General features: G+C 34.3%; 1 long non-coding RNA gene across 2 annotated transcripts in view; it reads left to right on the top strand.

Annotated features, from left to right (window-relative positions):
• The window catches only part of LOC110403473, a 117,085-nt gene that overhangs the window by 23,037 nt on the left and 74,555 nt on the right, over positions 1 to 19,493 (top strand). For both annotated transcript variants that reach the window (XR_002441688.1, XR_002441687.1), the window contains one exon: positions 6,490 to 6,596. This is a non-coding gene — a long non-coding RNA (uncharacterized LOC110403473). The remainder of the gene's footprint in view (positions 1 to 6,489; positions 6,597 to 19,493) is intronic.

Here is a 19,493-nt window from a genome sequence, read left to right on the forward strand (position 1 = left end):
TTTGTGCAATATTCCTTTCAAAATTCAAATAGTGAAAATGCTTTTCTCTTGAATAGCTTGCATAGGGCTGGTCAAAATAGCAAACTGTTTTCTCAAAGAAATGAAATTGTTTCAGTTAACATATTAGCATATGACGGGTGACCTATAGGTTTTTTGGTTTTGTTATTTTGTTGAAAATTCAAGATGTCAGTGGGTGAAGAGATATAAAAATAATCAAGTGGAAAGGTGATAAACTAATCAGTAAATTAATTCACTATGTTCTTCACTATAGAACTACTAAAATTGTTTGGGAAAATAATCTTGCTTCTATGAATTCGTCCCTTTATTGAAAAAAGATTACATGTGTTTCATTGAGTACTACATTATTCTCTGTTGCCATGCTGTGCTATTTATTCTGTAAGTTAATTTTCATTGTAGTTTACTAGCCACTGCATAGCTACATCATGTATTGGTTGTCTGGTAATGCAAAGAAGGAAAGCTTGTCTTCATGGCAGTAGAATATTGGAAAATGCTGCAGAATCCTCTAGAATAGTATTTCATCTCTTGGGAGAATTGGGCTGTATTTTTTTTTTCCTTTTTATTCTGATATTCCATTTAATTGGCTGTAGTTTGACTGGAAGTAATCAACTAAATACATTAAGGAGAACAAAAATGTAGCCAAGCTGCTGTTGAAAAGAAGTAGGTTAGAGATTTAGGTCGGATTACTTATATATACTTAGATGATGTATTTTATGCCCATGTGGAGATGAGAGGTCAAGTTTCTGCTATGCTGCCCTAAGGTAACTTGAAAGCTACCATTTTGTCTGACAGGAGTCCTTTGGAGTTGCTGGGTTCTTGCATTCAGGGGTTGAGATCTAAAGATATAATATTGGTGATATCTTGTGGGCTCTCTTTTCACTGTAACAGATCTTCCTTTCATCTCACTTTACCCTTCTGTTCGCACACAAAATAAAAATGAGGTCATCTTAATGAGGATTTAGGGACACTTTTTTAAGTTGCACAGTTTAAAAATTTCTTTAATAGAAGTTATTTTTTTTCACTGTATAACTAGTCATCAAATCCTGGCTATAAGGCACTTGTTACCTACTGGTGACAGTTTCTTTGAACAGTTGACTATTTTCATTATCATATCTGGTCCTCCCAGGTTATTTCATCATTTTGACAATTATGTTGTAGCAAGAATGTTGTTTTCTTACTGTGTGTTCCATCTCAAAGGAAAGTGGCAGCTACTCAAGCAGAAAGATGATGTTTTTGATTTCCTAGTTTGTTATTTTTGATAAACTGGCACTTGTGGTATTTGGGGACCTTGAACACTACTACGTTTCCGACTTCTTTTGTAGATCTATCTTATTTGACTGACATGAGCTAAAGACTGAGCTTTGTAAGGTATGTTTAAGAAATTCAGAAAAACTTACAATTTTTTTTATTATTTGTCATTACTAGAATTAATCATATCCACTCACACTATTTATATCTTTATGTTTCTTCAAGTAGTCAAGATCAAAGCCATTTCTAATCATTAAAAAGCCAACATACGTATATCTGGAATGCATGCAGAAAGGAATGCAAATTTTGAAGAAAACAAATCCTAGAAGAGCAGTTCTGCAAAGCCGTTCTTCCCACACATTTCTGTTTGATTGATTGTCAGTTAATATTTTAAGTAGTGAAGTCTAATCCCCTTGTGAGACTTCTTAGTCCCCTCTCCCCATGCCCCTCATCCAGAATATGTAACATACAAATCCAGCTCTCTCTGGTGAATAGATCTATTTTTAACTTGTTTTCAGCACTAATCTCACTTAACCTCGTTTTATTATGCATTAGGCAGAAACAATATAATTTAAGATATGTGGGGTTTTATAGTGGGAAAGGGAAAGCAATAAAGCAATAACTGATTTCTATACTTCAGTAAACTATTACTCAATGAAAATACGCATCATGTGTGAAATAATGGTGCTGTAGGGAGCAAAGATCTGCAGTCTGGGCTTTAAGTCTGTGACTGAATTGCTGTTTGCTGAGTTTGCTACTCTTAAGTTTGTGGAAACTCTGAAACATTGATAAAAAAAAAGATTTGAAGATTATTAAATAGTTTTAACAGAAATGTGTCTTCATATTAAAAGAGAGTCTGGTTTATAAGTGAAGGTGGGTACTTACTATAAGAGAGAGATAAGAATCAATCTTTACCTTAGAAGACAAGGAGTTACAACATGCATTGCCTATGCTGGTGCTGTTGGTCTTGATGTCCCAGCACTTTTATAACACGCTCCCTTTTGGTGCCAATAGCAGCAAACAGGACAGCCAAATGGTACCAAAAGCTTACACTTACTGATTTGAGGATAGCACTGCAAATGGGACAGGCTTTCAAAACTTTCATTTGCATCTCAAGAAAGGTGTTGACAGTGGTGTGCAGTTTCTGATACTACTTAAGCAGAACAAAGGAGACAGCAAACTTGAAGAGTAGATAAATTTACTTTGAAGTATGTAATGTATTTTAATTAAAAATATTATGAAAGTAGTTGTCAAGTTGTGAAGTGGCTACGCAAACACTCTGACATACAGTGAAGCAAACAAATAGGAAGGTTTAATTGCTCCAGATATGCATTTGAACATACAAGAAAATTTTGATCTGAATCTTCTTAGGTTGATTAACACTTCTCACTTACTGGATTTAGAATAATTTTCATTAAACTAATTTTGAATGTCTTACTGTGGTTCTTGAATGGCAAATCTGTCATTGTAAGCTACAGAAGTTGTCCTAGAAGTAGATACAGATAGTGCTCAGAATGATGTAAACAATTCATGAAAGAAAAAAGTACATGCAGATGGATTTATTCTGTAATTATTATTATTATTATTATTATTTATTGATTCAACTTTTAACGATTTGGAGAATAGACATTCCTGAAGAAGTAATGGATCCGTGTTTTGGAATTTTTATATTCAGTATTTTCATAAATAAGAAATTGACAATAAGGCAAAATATTCTATCAATATTAAGACACTGCAGGAAATAAATAAATAAAAGGAAAGTGACATGTTTGTTTACTTTGCTCCCGTGATCATCTGCTGCCTCGACTTTGTGTGTCAATTCATGTCAGTACAGAAAGAACTGTGTTTGGCATTTAAATAATTTTGTAGCCATACACTCAGTTGCAGATAGATGCTGTTGTTCTGTCAGATTGTGAATATTGTTGCATGTTGGTAAATGGGTTTTGTTCACATTTTAAAACAAAATTTAACAAATCCAGTAGTTGCTGACAGAAGAACTTCTGAAAATGCAGGTTGAGATTTTTTCTATGCTCTTTTATTGCAAGGTTTGCTCCATTACAAATGTTCATGCTTCCTTTTATAATTCTTCTTAAGTTAACTCCATCTTTGTAATTCACCGTAGTTCACTGTTCAACTTAAGATAGGGGGTAAAGATTTTAATTTCACCATCACTTAACTCTCATATATACATTTCATGTAATATATCTACCATAGAGAGAGATACAAATAAAACTGAATTTCTCACTTGCTGTATCTTTTTTAAAGTTTTGTAGCAATTTCTCTTAACTGTTACTTTCAGCTACAGTTAAAGGAAGACATTTAACTTGTTTAAAAAAATGTTTATTTCCGCACTGCTTTTCTTTCCCATGGACTTTCTGTGAAAATTAAAAACATTTTTTTCCCCACAAGCTGTAAATCATAAAAATTTGCAAAATGCTTTTGTCATATGTTTTGCATGAACAAATTTGTCTTTTGGTCAAAAACTGCCTTTAATAATTCAATAGAATATTTTCTGCGTTTCAGTACTAATGTGTGCAGTGGCACTTCATTATTTGCTTCCAATTTTAGGTTCTAAATTGTTACGAAAATTATCACTCACAAACAAAGTGCTGGTTCCTGGCCTCACCTTGGTATGTATCCCTCTATATTTCAGAGATGAGGAATTACTATTAAAACATATTTGACTTAACAAAGTGTGCTGTGGAAGCTACAGGAACCACAGTCCTTTTCAATCTTTTTCATTTTTCTTTTTAAATTGCAGTATTAGTTTGTTTAATTTGACAAGCTGTGATGACCAAAATGTGATGTTGGAAGGTTTGAATAATAGCTCTGATGATTTTGTCCTTTTGGAAAAGAAATATGCCAGACACAAGCTGTCCTCTCTGGCAATCTTATTAAAAAGATTGAGAAATGAATGGAGCTATTAGAAAACTCAGTTAGAATGTATATCTGAAGAATTATAGCTCTGCCCACAGGGGTGAAAAGCAGTGACTCCATTTAGATTTTTAGAATTACGGTTTCTAGAAATGTCGCTGGGGAGTAAAGAAGGCTCTATCTTCATCGTTCATCACATAATTGGCTGAACAACTGTCAAGGTTCACAAGACTCCTAATGTTGTCAGCATTCGTCTCAAACTTCTAAGACAAAGATAAGATTTTTGCTATGACATATAATCAAAAAGATATTACTTTTGAAAGATAAATACTTCATTCTATTCTCTGATCTCAATCTAATAAACTAAGATCAAAAGCAAGCTTTTTTTCTTTTTGCTGTGTTATGAAATGCTTCTTTTGGAGCAGAAGTCAAATCTCATTCTGTTTCTTCAGTACAGCAGCTCTGCAAAGCTGGGCCTTACCAAAGATCATCAGTTTTTATTTTCTGTGCTTTAAACTTACTTATTTCTGATAGAAATACTAAATCATTGCTGTCAAGAAATTCAGCATAATTTTTTTTTCTTCAGTGCTCTTTCTTCCTCTCTAAATCCTGATGTCATTTGTTTTGTTTTAATGTAAATCTTCTTTATAATTCTTCTGAGCAGTAAAATTAAAATGAAACAGATAAGTGACACAAAGACTTACATATACATTAAATGACAGTACATTTTTGATTGTTTTACAGTTGGATATGATCTTAGGTATTTTTTATTACTGTTTCTCTCTCTTTACTGAGCTAACGCTCATAGTGAGCTGGTATTTTTGATTTGCTATGTTTTCTTGTGTGCTGTATTAATCAAAAGTAAATAACAGATGGATAAACAACAAAGTAAATTAGTAGGTTAAGCCTACAAACAGGCATATTCAAACAGGAATCAACAGGACTCAGTGGATTTAGTATTTATTATTTTTAGGTGATTTTTTTTTTCATATTGCTGTTGAAATTGTGGCTACTTTTTCTAATGGTTAGCTGATAAGAAAGGTTATTATTCGACTAGAGTTGTACAACCCAGTACTTAACCAAGTTGGCTCTGGTATCTGCACTCTGAAGCACTGAAGAGTGTTTTTATAGAGAAAGAATCAAAAGACAGAGAATGACAGAGGGCAGGCTGGCAAAAGCCTGCGATCTCATACGCTAGCTACCTTTACCTAGTTGCTCTGCCATTCAGAAAGCAGAAGAAACAAGTCACGGACAAGGAAGCTGATCCACCTACCAGACTGAACATTAGGGCTCTTCTGGAATGACAACTATGCTCCTGTATGCAACTATGAAACTACAATTGAGCTGTTTTCAGCTTCATGGTCTTTCTTACAAATCTGCAGAATCTTTACTTTAAAATACTAATAGAATTAGAATTAAGTTAATACTTTGACAAAAGTTTTGGCTATGGCTGTGTTATTTGTACTGTCCAGTTTCATGCTGGTTAGCTTAAAGTTTAACTTTAAGCGTTGTGTTTCTCCATTGTGCTATAAGTGGAAGCGTGGTCATGCATAGCTGAAAGTAAAAATGATTAGGTGTCATTCTCAGCTCTGAGTGTTGGTGTGAGTTTTTGTTGAGTTCTTTGCACGTTTCTGGAATTTAAAAAAGATACAGGGCATGAGGCAAGAACAGGTGATGCTGAAAATACATAAACTTAAATAGATTTTGTTCCTACTTTCTTTCTCTTGAGGAAGAATCAGTTATCTTATTAAATACTGCATTACTTGTTTATGTTCTGTACCTTACGCAACAGACCTTTTTTGAGTTTCTGTTTGAATACTTGATACTGACACAATGATTCTGTTTTTATTTTCTGCTCTGATTGTCTTTTTCTAATGTTGCATATGTGGCCTGTTATTATATATCGACATCATAATTCATGGGTAAATTATATGGCTTAATTTTATTCTGAGCCCGCAGGACTTGAATTAGAGCATTTGTGAAGAATGCTAACATCTTTCCCATTTCCATGATTTAGTTATTAGTGAAAGAAAATGTTGAGTCCAACTATATAGTTAATGATGGAATTTGTAATAATCTTTGTACTTACTCTCTTTGTATATCTAGATCTTGAAGTGTACTGGGTGTTCTAATCATTCAAGCATTCTCATTACATCATTTTTTATGACCAGATTAACTCTTATTACTGAACTAAGTGCAATTTCTGTTGTACAAGATAGGGATGATTTTACTATTGGAAAACCATTGTAATCTTTAATATTTTTACATTTTAAAATGTTATTTTGCTTTGTTTTGTTTCATACATTCACTTTGAATAACTTTTTTATATTTTGTTTTGTGTTTAATCAGAGGATAGCTGTCCCAAGACAAATGAGTGCATGGACAAAGTAATTCATTGTGAATGGTGCATTGCTGCAGTAAGAAAGTGAAGGACAACATCAGACCAACTGTGATCTGTAAGTATTCCTCAGACTGTGTTGAGATTTTGCACAGGTTTGAGTAAAAACATTTATGGAATTCATACAACTGTTGTCAAATAAATCAGCTTAGTAGGGCAGGAAGGCAATTAAACTTGGTTGACTTGATTATAATAAGGAGTTAAGTTCTTAGAGCAGCTGGAGCTCTCATCTTTGCACGGAAAAGCACGTACATAAGAAGAAAGAGGGAAAAAAGACTGATCTTTTTCTGTATCCCAATGGTCTGTATCATAATCATCATAATTGATATTTAGAATGTTTCCTTTTGCAATTCCTAGTATTTAAACATTACTATGCAAATACAGCTAATTCTGCAATCATCAAACTTACTTTGCTAATATAATTGTTTAGTTACTTCTGGATTTCAGCTCTCTATCGTTTTAACCATTTAAGTAAAAAATGTGTAGGTAGGTTGAGTTTTATTTTTCATTCCTTTTTAAATTTTAAGAAGATGTAACTGCTTTACTTTGTCATATTGTTTGTAAAGCTTCAAGTATTGTGTTGATTATAAAACAAGACAGTGCAATTAGTCAACAGCAGTTAGTGGAAAAATAGAGGCAGGATTACTGTCTGTGCTTGATGGATTGGATTACGTTAAAGATATTAAAAATAGAAGTCAAAGATTTTTTTTTTCCAATGTATTCCAGCTGGTTATTTGGACTGATATGATTTTCATCAATTTATGGGTGTCTTGGAAAGTCAATCAGTTTGCAACTTGGTGAATGTGGTGTGTGAGACCCAGCTGAAAGTTAGGTCTGAGGCACTAAGTTATAGATGTGGAAAGGCCATGATTCCCTGATTATGGAAATGATGTGTCCTGCAATATGTTTGTCCTCCTTTATTTTTGTTTTTTGTCCTTTTAGTACAGCAGAATATGCTTGCCAGCAGTTTCAATCTTATCACCAATTCCAGTGACCTGTGCCAGATAGAATACAGTTCCATGTGGAATAAAACAACAAGTTCTTAATAAAATTTCCAGAGATGTACTTCTTAATTACTCCTTTCATTGAATTAATCACACTGTGGGATTGTAGTATTTTATTTCTAAGATTGTCATCAGAAGATGTGAATACTGGAGACTTACTAGACACTACAAATCGTATTTGAATTTGTTCCTTCATTTGGTTAAAAGCACAAACACCTTCATACTTTGTTTTACAACAACTGCAAAATAGTGTTATTTTAAGCTTACAGGTCAAGAGAAGTTAGTTCTATGTAAATGAAATTAAGAGCAATCCGAGTTTCAATTTTCTTAATAACTTGCAATTGTTTGTGTTAAGTATCCTTGCCATATCTAAAGAGAAGAATTTCAGGCTAGCTATAGCTATTGAGGACTGAAATGTCAACTAAATAGTTTAGAAAAACACTTAAATTACTTCCTCATGATCCTTTCAAAGGTAGTTTTAAAGAAAATGAGTACATACTCTAAATTAAAAGAGATTAGATTTAAACGTATCTAAATAATGCCTAATTTCATGTTGCAGAAACTTAGAGTTTGTGAAATGAGTGAATAGACTGTTTTACGGAACCAGGTCTATCAAAGCTAGAGTGTGCCATTAGAACACCTAGCAGCAGGAGAGTGGTTAATTCTGACCATTGGAAACTTATCATTAGAGTTGGTTATTTGTTTTTAAAAACTTCCTCTAGGCTTAAAATTAGACTCAGCGATTCCCAATATACAAAGCTTTAAATTACTTTTAAAATGTACACAAAAAGCAAGTTTGCTTATGCATCCATTATATCTACATCAATAGTTCTCTTTTAGCTCAATATTTTATGTGCTACAAACTAAGTGCTCTGAAAGTAGTTTGAGAATGCTGATGGTTACCAGGCTAGAGCCCATATTTCCATCTGCTCCAAGTTTATTTCAGGTCTTTCATGGAGCGTTTAAATTGCATCTGTATAAACTTAAAGAATTTTATTTCCTCAGATTTAACTTTACGGTCTCAATTTTTATTAATTCTCATTTTCTTGAAGTATGATGTCCTCGTTCAAGGCTTTTTAGTGGGGTTTTTTTTGTGTTTTTTTTTTCTCTGAACTTTTTAAGTGAACTTTTATCATTTGGGCATCTTGCCATCCATTGACTATGGAGTGAAATAATAGAAATGTCCTGCCAAATCCCTCTGTACTGCAGGTGTGTCTCTTCAGCAGATGCAGATTTGCTCAGCTTCACACATCTGCAAATGGATGATATAATACTGTTTTGTAAAGAAGCCTTCCAAAGTACAGTGTTGTCTGATCTCAGAGATGGGAACCGAGCATGCTGCAAGGAAAGATTTATAGCTGCAACAGGATGGAGGAAAACTATTTGTCTTTCAGAGGATTTTGATATTTTACAGTGAAAGTGATTGGTTAGATCTCAAATTGTGGAAATCCTCTGGGCAAGAAACCTCCACAGTGGCTACCAGACCTGGGAAATTCAGTGTTTTTGAAGGTTTCCAGTTTGACTGCTGCTGAGCCAAGCTCATAACCTCACAGAGAACTACTGAGGTATCTCAGTAGCTGCTGCGCCAGCAGAGTCCCATATTCCTCAAATATTGATTCCTACGTCACTTGTCATAGGCAGACTGCTGCCTCATTCATGCCTCTCCTCATAGCTGTGAGTTTGATGTACACAAAGCTCTATTTTCAATATCTACCATAAGATCAGTTTCTAATCCCATCTCAGATTAAGTGAAACGTTTCAATTTAGTACAGTTTGAGGCAGAGATTCATAATAAATGCCACCTACATTGCCTTTGAAATGCACATTATCCGGGACACAGTGTGATGGCCATCTGTAGAAACAGGATTTCACCTCTTCTTTTTCATTTGAAAACTTGAATAGTCAACCTGTCTCTTAAATAAGTGTGGTTCTCTATGGCATAGAATCTGCCTACTCACCATCATTTTATTGCCAAGAACTAAATAGTTGTTGTAGATACAGTGTTCTTGATAAATTGCAAATATTTATTTTAATTAATACTATTTAGTCAAACAGCTAAGAGCACAATAGCTGTCAACATATGTATATAGAAGATGCTATCGTATTATAAGTAGCATCCACGTGTAATACCAGTCTCACATTTTTTTCCCCTTTGGAGTTCCAGAACTGCATTTGCTTTGCTATTATTTCAACACTATCTGCACCGGCTTCTGTTGCGCTATGTCTGTACCTCAGCAAATATAAGTAGTAGTCGGAGAAAGCATTTAAAAGTGTTATTTGCAACCTTTCTCTGCAAGTGAGATTATGTACTTATTTATTATCAATATTGTAATGTGCCTTCAATTTTCAGATTGAAACTTGAAATTTCATATGATCAAACCTCTCCTGCTGAATGGGTTGAGATATTTTTTGTGAAATGGTCATACTGTGTCATTTATTAAGCACAGTTCTCGTGGGTTGAGATGTGTAATTCTCACTTAGTTCTAATGTGAGAGTTCAGTTACCTTCAGAGACACCGTCAGTGAGGTACTGCAAGTAACAAGCATACTTGGTATTTCCACTAACTGGTTTATTGACGATTTAACAAGTGTGTTGGCAGCCTTATCAACATTAAGACATGTATGTGGGAGATCTAAGACTGTTTCATCTTAGTGGTAAGAATCAGTTTTAGTTCTTTCACTGTAAAACATTCTGTTTTGCAAAGGAGACCACAATTAGCTACTTATGCAGGGAAGAAATGGTAACTTAACTAAGTCAATAAGTTTAATTACTTTTTAAAGCTTGGAAGGTGTCTGAGACCATACTTTTTACAAAAGCAAACCCTAAAGAATATATCAAACTCCACCTTGAACAAGATGGCCTTCCTTGTTTTGCAAAAAGAGATTTGAATGTTGTATTCCATGTTATTAGCTGGGAGAAATGCTGTTTTATGTAGACTACATGCTTTCTTAGCTGATATAAAATAACATTTGGTTGTTGGCTTGGATTTGAAATGAGTCAAATACAATTCCATCTATTTTTCTGCCTAGTCCAGAGGAGAAAATTGGTGTTTGAAGGAATAGTCTCACCTGGCTCCCAGGTATACTCCTATATATTTGTTTGGGCAGCATGCATGATAGTGAGGGCAGAGGGCATTTTCTATTACATGCAAATGAAAAGGAATATTAATGTTTTTCTGCCTTCTCAGGTACGTTAACTACTATTTCTTTAAAGGCTTTGAATGAAGTTAGTGCAGCAACTTTCAAACCGTGCACATTGAAATACATAAAAACACTATACATTTCAATAAGGAATTTTGTACAGAGCTACAGGTCATATACAGGGAAGAGAGAGAGCGGTTAACCTTATCTTGTTCTGTAAAAGACACTGAGACCAGAAGAATGGAATTGGTTTGTTATTTTTAAATTGATTTGATATTTTCAAAATTGTAACCATACAAAATGAAAATCTGATGGTTGTTTAATAGAATTTCATTAATTTATTGTCTTGGAATAATGTTAATTGAATATACAATTTTGGCTGCTAGAGGCATTAGCTGATTTTATTCTGAAGCACTGTAAAATTTGATGAGACCTAATGTATTTCATGTTTGTGTTTATTTGAGAATGAGATGTGATAGTTCACTATACTTGCTTCTGAATAGCAAAACAGGGATAATTACCCTCCAGAAGGTAAATTCTGATACTTTTTTTAACATGCTTTGTGAAACAGGTTTTATCTCTCGACAGCCAAAACAAAAAACTCCGTATCTATTTAGGTGTAAAATGTTAGAATAAGCCTTCTTTTTGGTCAAACAACAACAACAAAAAAAAAGATTCAAGTCAACAAAAATAAAGAAGGCCTGTGAACACAGCAAACAGCCACCTTTTCATATAAACTTAGGCAGCAGTTTCCCTCCTTGCCTGATGCTCATCTCACTTTACTGAGCATGAGACTTTCAAATCTGCCAGCTGGAATTTAGGTACTTAAATTGATTCCTGTAACCTGTATATATTTGCATGAGCAACTGTGGGCCTGTAACAAAGAATTTAGTCAGAATGATTTCTAAGTCTGATGGCAAAAAAAGCACATGTAGGATGGCTCATCTGCAAGGGATCTAACTGGGTTGCAGAAGTGTACCATAATCAAAAGAAATGAAATATTTAAGAGGCTGTCCCTTAAAAGATTTTTTTTCTAGTATTTGTTATCTTACATGTTGTATGGTAAAGGTCCCTTTTTGTTGTGACATGAAACATAAACTTATCATCAGCTACAGTTAGTCTAACAGCGTATTATACCTGTAATGCCTTACCAATAGTTAATGAGATAGTCATTGACAAAATCTAGCACAGAAGCCATAGATCCTAAATTCATAATTGCATCTTGACTGCTTAATTGTGCACCTCTCAGTAGGCCAGGAATCATCTGAGCATCTAGTTAAGACTTTCTTTCCTTTCAAAAGTACTTAAGCACATGAGTAACCTGTAAGTGAGTAGAGAGGTAGATGAACTGTTATATGTAGGTCTTTCTGACCTTGGCTTTCTGTCATAGAAAGGTGGTAAAAACATGCAGTTAAGGAGAAATAATGCAAGTAATACAAAAGAAGCTATAGCCTTATCTTGCAGTGTTGGTCTTGCTTTACACTCTTGCTGCACTGAGGATAATCAACGATATCATTAGGCTACCAAAAGTCGGTTAAGAATGGTACTTCCAGCCACGACTTAGGAAAGAAACAGAACATTAAAATTGAAAAATGCGACATTGGAGTATTACAATTTTACTGGTGTTTAAAATAAGTCAAGCGTGGCAGAATCTAGGGATTGTAAGTGAGATATCAAGACAACTTTCTTTATCCCATTTAATTATTGCTTGATTAATATTTGATATAAATGTTTTCAGAAAGAGACTTTTAAAAAGGCTTTAAAGTTCAACTGTGGAAAATACATGTTTTTTTTCTCTTCTCAGTCAATAAAATTCAGTTCTGTCCTTTATAGTAATTAGTAGCAGTCTTTATCCTGTATTTCTAATATCAACCCTGACCAGAGCAGAAAGCACTGCATACACCCTGCAATTTATAATCCACTGTGCACAGCTCATCAATTATTTTTACAGAAAAATGTAGTGCCACTGATAGGCATTTTATCTTGGTGTTGCATTCCCACTGCCTGCGGACTGTTGCTTTGAAGAGTCTTAAAAGCATTGCTATTTAGTGGTACTAGCCAGTGCATCTGCTCAAAAATTTGTTCCATGTTATTCATATTCTGTTTTTAACAATGCACTTTCCTATGTATATAGTAAGCACGTTTTGTTTAATACCAGTTTAATCTGAAGTGAACTGTTCCTAAATTCTTATTGAGTCTATGTTAGAATTGGAAAGAAGAGGATTCTGTTAAAACAACAAAAAAAGGGAAAAAATAATATTTTTCCTTTGGATTACTGTAATAGATATTTAAGTAAATAATACGTAAAATAAAGGTGTACTTGAAAGGACATATTGTAGGCATTTTTTATTTTGTTTGTGGCAGAAGGGTTTCTTTCTGAAATCCTTATTCAGTGAGAACTTCCCGCAGAGTGAATGAAAGTACATCTCTGATGTTAATTATGTAAAAATATTGGAAAGGCATTTCTTAAATCTCTGTGGTTTCTTCCTGTGGTTTCCTCAAGTCTGAAGGGAGACTTGACTGTGTATTTTTCTCTTTATGTGAGTTCAATTATCTGTAACTGATTATGAACAGAGAGAAAACTTTTTTCAGGGGACATGCAGAGTTTTATAATCTTTCTTGTATTACATTAAGCACCTTATTCTGGCAATTTAAGCCGATATGCTTTTCTTAATTCTGGATCTTGATCTGCTGAGCTGGATGAAGGAAACAGAGCACACTTTGGCTGATTGCTTGGGTTTTGTTGTTGTTCCATTTTTAATTTTTTTTTAATTATTATTTTCCAGAGTGCTAGAAAGTCAAGGAGCATTTCAGTTTCTCTTTTACCACCAAGATATTATTCTTGCCTATAAGTACTTCAGCATCTAATTTAATGGAGTGTGGAAACAGGGCAACCAAATCTCCTTCACATTAAAGTATTTGTGTCTCTACTTTGTTGAGAGAAAGTATAAATTATGAGGCTTGGTTTTTGAAAAACCTCAATTATTTCATTTGGGAAAATATTTTTATTGTTTTTCTTTTATGTCTGCTTTCATGCTGCTATTCTAAGCGTGGATTTCTTAAATGTGAAAGTCTTCAAATAAGTTTTCTTAAAAATAAATTTTGAACGTGGAAAGTAAATGAAGTCACTCCAATTTGTGCACTGAACAGTGGATAGCTGTTAAATTTTTTAAGTAGGTTTGGAGTTGCAGGATCAAGTTTAGCTTTGTTAATCCCTTTATAGAACACCTTTTTGTTTTTATGGTACTTGGGAGCATTCCCAGGGTAGCAAGGCTGCACTGGGCCTGTTTTATCTGCTTTGTCTTCCAGATGCCATTGTCTCATCAGAAAAGTGCTATAATGCATTGCTGGTTTTGACAAGGTTTTCTTGAATTACGGGGAATTAACTGGGGACTAGCAAAAACTTCTGTGGATTTTAAATATCAGTATCAGTAGAAGAAGTTAGGTGCAAATAATATATAATGGGCAAGGGACAAGGACAGGAACTGTAAGAACAAGAATAGAAAGAAAAGACTGCTTGATGTGCAGTTTGGAATCCAGAATATGAAGCAATATGTAAAGAAAATGATTTTTTTTTTTCAGAAACAAATTAATGATGATGTGTGGTGATATTATAGAAAAAAAAATAACAAAAAAACTTGATATGAAATCTGCTAAAAGAAGCCAGTTGTAGCACACTCCAATCTCCTTATTGGTCCGAAGGCCCAGAGATTGTACTGTATCTTGCAAAATGCCTTTTTTTGTGACTTTATTAATCACCAGTCTAAGAGGTGCAGGGAAATGCCTGAATGAACCTGTAACAAGTAACAATTCATATCAAAAATCAAGTTCTCTTTTGGTTGGAGCCATGTTTGTGAGTGCCAGAATAGAAGAGGTGTATGTACGATCCTCACCATGCTTTCTCCCTATTTCCTTTGCTATTTTAACCAGCAGCAACTTTGCTGCTATTTCTGCTATAGTGGAAATAAGTGAGGCTTAAAATTCCAGACCATGGATTTGTGGTGATGTTGGTAGTGTTGCTGTTCAAGCACTGGAAAATTTCTGTCATGGAAAAGTTGGAGCACAGCATATTAAGGTCTACCAGCACATCAGTTCTGTGTTGATAAACCAACGTAATCACTCTGTCCTGCTCCTTCCTTTGTGAGCAACTAGTAGGTGGTAAGTAATCTCTTTTTAAGAGATTTTTCCCCTTAATATGTCAGACGAATTATTTGAAATAATTATGAAAGAGACATAGAATATAAATGTCAGAATAGATGTAGATGGGAAAATATTACTACAGAGGGGTTTTGTAATATGTTGGAAATGTCATTTATGGTTCTGTTTTAATGAATGGGTAATTAGTTGGCTGAACATCATCTCACTACTTAATGGAATCTTAGTGGATTAACTGCATGCCTTATTCATATTATCTTACAGAATTTTTGTGCCTTCTTATAATGAATAGTCCTTTTTCAGGATGCCAGTATAAAAACGGAGGGGCTCTTTTAATGTAGAGAACTTGTGCTTATATTTATTGTTTAGTGAGTGTGAGTTTGAAAAAATAAAATTCATATGTTGGTGTTTTCTCTTAGCTTTTTTGTGCAGAAACCACCTGCGTTGCTTTGGATATTGATACTAACACCTGCATTTGCTATTTTTAGTTTTTCTATTTTTTAATTTTAATTTAAAAGAATAAAATAAACAAAAGATAATCATGGAGAAAATGCAAGTATTAGGACTAGGTCAGCAATAGGTTGAACACAAACAACAGCCTTCCCTGACAGACGAAAGAGCCAGTCATACCATGGGGTGCGTCAGGCCCAGCCCTGCCAGTTGGGTGATGGAAGGAGTTGTCCTGCTCTGCCTTGCGCATCCTCACCTTGAGCACTGGGTGCAGTTTGGGCACCACAGGGAAAGAAGGACATAAAACTATTAGAGAGTGTCCAAAGAAGTCCTTCAAAGATGGTGAAGTGTTGAGAAGGCAAGAGTTGTGAGGAACAGCTAAGGAAAAGAAAGCGAGTGCTAAAATGAATAAAATGAACATGTTAAAATGAATAAACACACATCCATTAGTTTTATTTTTAAAAAATATATAAATCTTTTAATCTTATACATCAGCATCAGAAGATTTCTGTCAAACTGTACCTTTCTGTAGCATTGTATGCTCAGAAAAACAAGGAGGTTGCAGCCGGATTAACTTGGGTTTATTATTTGTTTTTGTTTTACTTTGTATCTAGCAAAGTGGTATTTGCAGTGAAATTTGGTATCTCAGATGAACCATTTTATTCACCTGTAATTAGAATAAACTGTCAGCACAAATTACTGTACACTGGTTTTAGAGATCTGTTTGGAGACAACCATTTCTTACCAAAGCAGAGACAGCAGTTTGCTGTCTAACTTTGTACATTTGCAAAACACACTCAGTGTAAAATTAATTAGGTCATTAGAAACCTATTATCTTCCCTCAAAGGATCTGATTTTGGAAGTAAGCGTGTTTTCTTTAAAATTTGTCATCTTTGCATTCAAACTTAGCTGTGATTCGTTCCTAAGGTTTTCTTTTTCCTTTTTTTTTTTTTTTTTTAACGTCAAAACATGTGTAACACAGGTTAGAAGTAATTCTCAGTACTCTGGAATATTCTAAGGAAAAAAAGAAGTTCTTTAATGGTTTACTTTATTATTCAGTAGTATTAATGGTCATTACATTAATGCAAGTCCAGTAACTTACATTCTGGAAAAATAGTGTTTTTTTTCTCCTTCAGTATGGAGTCCACAAACCCCTTAGCATTATTTGTTAGTTCTTCAGTTTTCACAACAGTGTCATTAATACGTGAGAGAGTTTCATCCTATCAAGTACTATTCATTATGACTATCTGAACTATAGTTAATTCTTGCAGTCTGTTCAGCTTTGAGGGCTTCTCAGTATTTCACTGATGGCATGTAACTGGTTTGCTTACCTACCTACGTGATCTGAGCATAAATTAGGGATTTTAGGATCTGTATTTCCCTTTCTTTCATTTCAGAGAGAGAGCATTTATCTTTGGCCAGATACAAAACTGTAATTTCCAGGAATCTTCTGAGAAATGAAACAGAAAAGCCAAAGCTATACTTACTTTTATTTAACAGACTCAGGTTATGACCACTTTTCTCCTGTCAGTTGCAAACAGTAGTGTTTGTATATAGAAGAATCTTCCATTTCTAGCTTCGTCTCTTGGTAGGCAGAAGTTCTCTGATCTGTTCTTCATGTATAGAATCTGAACTTGTTTTTGCATAGTGTTAACTGTGGAGAAGTATTTTTAAAATACAGTGTTGGTGATGTGAAATATTACAGGCCAAACATAAGAAAAGTACAGAACAAATCAGGCTAGCAAGGAGAGGTATGCTGGTGAACTACACAAATTAGGGTTTGGGGTCTTTTTTAAAATAAGTGTGAATACAGTAGATCTGGTTACACATGAATTGGAGGTGTAATCTAAAGCTTTTCATGTCTCTGAAGTAGTTCATTCTGAAGAGATCAACTCTTTGTGAGCATCACAGATTAGTGTATGATTTTAAATGTGTGTAAACAATATCTTTGGCTATTTCCTGAAATGAAATTTTGTAAAAGAAAAAGCAAATCTGAGAAGTACACTAATCTGTTCTTATCTATATTTTCTCTCATGCATAATAAATTCTATGGACATTTATTATACCATTTCTGTATTTTTAATGACTAGAGATGATTTGTGAGATTATGCCATACCCCAAGATTGAAGTTTTTATGGTGCCCAGAATGTAGTTTTAAAATTCTAATATTTTCAAAATTGTCTTGATGTGCGAGGAAAACAAACCACAGTTCTGTGACAAAGAAAGGCCTTATTATGCTACTGGGGAAGGAACAGTTTACCTGTTTAAATGATAGTTAGACTGAGACCTTCCAAGCTGCTTAAGCAATTTGAGTTCCTTGGTTCCATTTATTTTGACAGGAAAAAAAGCTCTTAAGTGGGGACATGTGTTAAAGCCTGGACTAGCAATCTTAGATAAATGTCTGAGTGAATGCTGAGTTTGATTCATGGACAAACAGCTGTGTTTCAGAATGCATTTCTCTTTTTTATATAGTTGTAAAGAGCAGCTGCTCTTTTTTTCTCTGTAACTATTTTTGAATTCTGATCACTCCTTCCACCTCCAAATTATGAACTACTTTTAAAAATTTGTAATTAATCCAATCTTGAATTTTGAAGCTACTGCTGACTAGCAGTGATGAAGCAGGAATGACTCCTGTCTGTTGAGTAAGTTCTGTATTGGGGCATCTTTACAGCTATGTCATCCCAGTGAGGACATTCTGAATCTTTGTTTACAGGTTGAGACGATGCTGTTATCTACTGCCACCATACAGTTTAATTGTTTTGCTATCAGGTGAATCCTGTGCTGAATTATTCTTTCCAGTATAGCTCTTTACCCTATCTCAGTGATTTCTTTAGTGTGTCTCTTTGTTTCCAAAACAGAATGTCTGAAAAGATATTGTCTATAATGAGCAAGTCTTCCATGCAGGCATGTCCTTTTCATGCTCTGCTATGCTTTTCTCTCCTCCCCTCAAAGAGGGAATCTTGCGCAGACCCTTTTGACTAGAATTTGTATTTAGTACATTTTTCTGTGCCTTCTTTAAAGCCACCTTCCTACTTTTCCCTCTCTTATGCAGACTTCCCTGCTGCGAGTTTGAGTGCTGCTGATCATACAGGCAGGATTCAAGTCAAAAACACAGCAAGCGTAATTTACCTTTCAGCTTTCAGCTCTTATGTCAGTTTTGTTTTTGCTTTCAGTGAGTGCACCAGCTTGCTACAAGCAAGATTGTTTTAGCTATCTGTAAAACATAGGGATTTTTTTTTTCCACCTTTTACATTCTAAAACTTTTAGTAGAAAATCCTAACAGACTAGTCCAGTAAGAACTCTCAATGTGACAAAGAAGTATTTTACAGTTGGACTGACTTTGTGAAGAGACTCTATCAGATAAAAGAGAAAAAAAAAAAAAAGCCATATCTCATTTATTGACCGCTCTTCTGAGTCAATACACTAAAATAAGAACCAGAAAATATCAGGCATTAGTAAGAATCATCCCGAAGGGCCTGCTTCAAGCACTGCTCCAATGAGTACTGCTTTTTATCTTTTGAATTTCATGGAGTTATAAGCAAAAGGCATCTTCACTTTAAAGTAAACAGATGAGAAATTTTTAGGCAAACCTGTAGAAAGTTGGTTTGATCTTGTCTTAGTTCTTAAATATTCAGTAAAGATATTGAAGTAGGTAGGCACTTGTGTTTTAATATTCTTGATTTGAAACGATATTGGATGTTTAAGTACTGAAATATGTATAACCTTCAGTACATGTACCACATCGTTCATATTGAGAATCTGCATAATATAAATCTAATCAACCATTCGGGCCTTTTCTGAGCATTTTAAAGGTAAGAAGCAGCAGACTGACACTGACTTTCCAATTTTGCAGTGTAAGTTTATTTGACCATAATATTCGTCTGATTCTTTATAAGCTAAAATATCATTTCTGCAGAATAGTCAGAATACAGTTAATTAGCAAAGTGCTGACCATGCACAAACTCAGATCTCTCTAAAACGTTAAGATGACAGTAAGCTGATCCTGCAAGTTTGCTGTGTTTTTAATTGTCTGCTTGTGGCAAGCTTGCCCAATATTGATGTGTACACATGGTGCAGGCAACCAGTAAGCATGCTAAATAACTGCTCACAAAAACCTGATGTAAACTTAACTTTGGTTTTACAGACAAAATGCTGTAAATTCAGTATGAGTCAATGTGTTGGTTTTTTTCCTTTTCCTTTCTTTTC

Source organism: Numida meleagris, chromosome 8, assembly GCF_002078875.1.
Source record: "Numida meleagris isolate 19003 breed g44 Domestic line chromosome 8, NumMel1.0, whole genome shotgun sequence".
NCBI classification, from domain to species: Eukaryota; Metazoa; Chordata; class Aves; order Galliformes; family Numididae; genus Numida; species Numida meleagris.